This window comes from Microtus pennsylvanicus, chromosome 5 (genome assembly GCF_037038515.1).
Source record: "Microtus pennsylvanicus isolate mMicPen1 chromosome 5, mMicPen1.hap1, whole genome shotgun sequence".
Classification (NCBI taxonomy): domain Eukaryota; kingdom Metazoa; phylum Chordata; class Mammalia; order Rodentia; family Cricetidae; genus Microtus; species Microtus pennsylvanicus.
The window spans coordinates 107,769,529-107,773,501 of record NC_134583.1 but is presented as its reverse complement, the minus strand read 5'-3'; positions in this window follow the sequence as shown (position 1 = coordinate 107,773,501).

Sequence of the window (3,973 nt, the reverse complement as noted above, 5' to 3'; positions counted from 1 at the left end):
ATTTCACACCCAAATCCAGCTTTACGGATTCTCTTGGGAACTTCAGCATCTTGCTTTTGGCTTTTGTGCTGTCATGTGAAGGAGATGATATGTTTTCCCTTGCTACCATTTTTCTCTTTACTGTGTCTGTTGCATGGGTCTCAGCTCAGGCTTTGCATCCCTTGCCTGGTCCCTACTGGCATTTCCTTTTGTGGCCACCATATATGCATTTCATAAGAAACACATGATGTTGGGGTAGTCGGTAAATAATCCCAACAACCGGAGCACCAAGAGGCAGCAGCTAAAAGGCAAAAACAGACAGGACGAAGTTGAGCTGTCTAGAACAAGGCACACTTCTAATAAGGCACGGCACATCTAGGTGTTTAGGAAACATTAACCTAATTAGTGAGTTAAATTCGTTGAGCTGACAGTTATGTTTTCTTCCTTATTTCACTATTTTCAAAACTTCTCATAGCTAGCAAGATGAAGTGAACTTCATTTGAGCCTTCTTAGAACTTCCTTGGGAAGAGGGCACTGGTTAGAACTGGTCAAAGGTCAAGAGGCAATGGGCTTGTGTGGCGGTTCAATAGAGGGACTTCTACCTAGCCTGAGGACCACAGTTTGATCCTCAGAACTCACATGATAGGAGAGTCCTTCAGGTTGTCCATACATACACACGTTGTGGCACATACATGTGCATACACAGATACATACAATTAAATTTAAAAGAATGATATAAAAGTATAGAGGGGATTCTGGGGAAAGTAGGCGAGTAGGGACTGACCCCCATGGGCTGCTGAAGATGAGTGTCACAATAGAAAAAAACTGATCTATTCCCAAACAGGGAAAAATACCTGATTCAACAATAGTGGGTGATTGAAATGTTCCGTTTTCATCTCTAGATATGTTGTCCAATCTAAAAATCAACAAAGAAACCTCAGAGTTAAGCTAGACCTTAGATGTAGTAGAGTTAGGAACACATACTGAACATTCTTGCTAACAGATGAAAAATTCAGACCCTCCTCTGCAATCCGTGGAACTTTCCCCAAAGAAGACCACCATGTAGCCCACAAATCAAGTCTTACCAAACACAAAATAATTAGAATAGTTTGTTTATATCTTGTGAAATTATAGTGTAATAAGACTAGAAGTCAATAGAAAGAAAAGTTGTGGAAATTACATGAATTCATAGAGACTGGACAATATAACCTTGGGTGATCAGTGAGTCATTAAATCATTAAAGAAAACAGGGAGGAAATTTAAAATGTTCTAATCTCAAACAAAAATAAAGGCACAGCTTTTTAGAACTTTTGAACTACAATTGATACAGTTCTATGAGAAAAATTTATAGCTATGCGTGCACATATCAAAATTAGAGAGGTCTCAAATCCCACAAGGATGGATGCAAGGACAGTCCAAACCTAAAAAGCAGTGGCAATGAATAATAAAATAAGAACAGAGGCTGATGATATAGAATTCAAAATAATTCATGGAACACAGCAATTCATTGTTTCTTTTAAAAGAATAATAATATGGAGAAAGCAATTGTTTCTTTTAAAAGAACAATAATATGGATAAAATAATAGGCAACCTAAGCAAGACAGACCCAAACTGATAGAACTGGAGTAGGGAGGGAAGGCTGCCCACAGGTGTTGGGGGAGGGTCTGCTTGTTCTTCCTGGCTGCCTGGCTAGTTTAGACCTGAAATAATCTCACAGAAATGGTATTATTTAAATCACTGCTTGGCCAATTAGCTCTAGCTTCTTATTGGATAACTTTTACATATTAATTTAACCCATTTTTCTTAATCTGTATATTGCCACATGGCAGTGGCTTACCAGCAAAGATTCGGCCATGTCTGACTCTGGTGGCTCCATGGCGTCTCTCTGACTCTGGCTTCTTCCTCCCAGCATTCAGTTCTATCTTCCCTGCCTACCTAAGTTCTGTGCTACTATAGGTCCAAAACAGTTCCTTTATTCATTAACCAATAAAAGCAATGCATAGACAGAGGGACCTCCCATACCACACAGGTTTAATGAAATCCTGAAAACATATTCGATAAAAAATAGAATATCTAGAAGAAATTGTTAGATTTTGAGATAAATACTACCCACCAAAATTAAATCAAGAAAATGTGAATGGTTTAATGAAAAAATATAATGATTACTGAGATGAAAACAGTAAGTAGAACCCTCCCACAAGCTTTAAAGCCCAGAACTGAAGAGATGATGTGGGATTCCCCTCTGTATGCTGTAAATATCATTGGTTAATAAAGAAGTTGATTTGGGCCTATGGCAGGGCAGAATATAGCACGGCAGGAAATCCAAACAGAGACATGTAGAGAAAGTAGGAGAGTCGAAGAGATGCCATATAATTTCAGAAGAAGAAAGGCGCTGGACCCTTACCAGAAAGCCAAACCTTGTGCTAATATACAGATTAACAGAAATGGGTTAATTTAAAATGTAAGAGTTAGTTAATAAGAAGCCTGAGTTAATAGGCCAAACTTTGTTGTAATTAATGTAGTTTTTATGTGATTATTTGGGTCTGTGCCGCTGGAAAACAAATGAGCAGTCTCTGCTTACAGACAGATTCATAGATGGATGCTACCAGGCCCTTTGAGAAGAACAGAGACAACATTCCTCATTCTTCTATAAAACAGACAGGAAAGAAAAAATACCAAACATGCTGTGGAACCAGCATAATCCTTATGCTAAAATGAATACAGGTATAAATTTCCTCAGGAAAATTCTGGCAAAGCAAGTTAGAGAAGACGTTCATACATCACCAATCAAATTGATTTGTCCCAGACATGCATTACATAACTCAATAAGTGTAATACGATGTATAGGTAGACATAAGAACAGAAATTATGTGATCATCCTAATCCATGTACTAAAGAATTTTGTTAAAGACTAATAATCATATCTGATAAAAACCTGAAAAAATAGGAATAGATAGAACACACACACACATACACATGCACACACACTGAGGATACAGTGAAAAAATAGTCATATTTATAGACAACATAATCCTATACATATGATACCCTTAGAAATCCATCGGAAATCTCTTGGAGCCCATAAGCACCTATAGAAAACCATCACAATACAAGATCAACATTAAGGAGAAAATAACAACAAAACATAGCAACTTTTCAATAAACAAATAAGAAATTTGCTGGCTTAGTGCGTCAGAAAAACCACAGTTTTTAATACATAGGAATAAAACTAATCAAGGAGATGAAAGATTTCTACAGTAAAAATTATTTGCCATTGAAAGAACTGAAGACCCTAGAAAACTGTAAGATCCTAGATTGGGAGATTTAGCATGATGAAAATGACCGTGGTACCAAAAGTGACCAACGGATGCAGAGTAATCCCAACCAAAATTCTGTGACATGTCTTCGAAAACTAGAAACAAAATACTAAAATTCATTTGCAAACATAAAAGGCCTTTGATAGCCAAAGCAAGTATTAGCAGATAGAGCAATACTGGAAACATTACCATGTCTGATCTCAAGTTACATCACAGAGCCGCAGTGATAAAACACGCTAATAGACTCACAGAATAGAACAGCGGACCCAACACTAAAGCTACCCAGATTCAGGACCTATCTTCTGACAAAGATGCCAAAAATACAACAGAGGAAAAGACGTAACAAATGCTGCTAAGAAAGCTGGATCTTCCCATGTAGATGAATGAAATTGGATCCATAACTCATGTTCTACAATTCAATTCAATTCAGAATGGATTAAAGATCATAGTGTAAGACCAAACACTGAAACTACTGGTTGGAAGCATAGTGAAAACATTCCACATTGTGAGCATAAGCGAGGACTTTCTGAAAGAACCCAATGCTATCAGAAACATCCCTGTAATTGAATTTTTCTCCGGGCCCCCAGTCACAAATAACAACATGGAGACTTGTTATTAACTATGAAAGCTCAGGCTCAGCTGAGCTTGTCCCTCTATCTCTTATAATTTAAACTGAC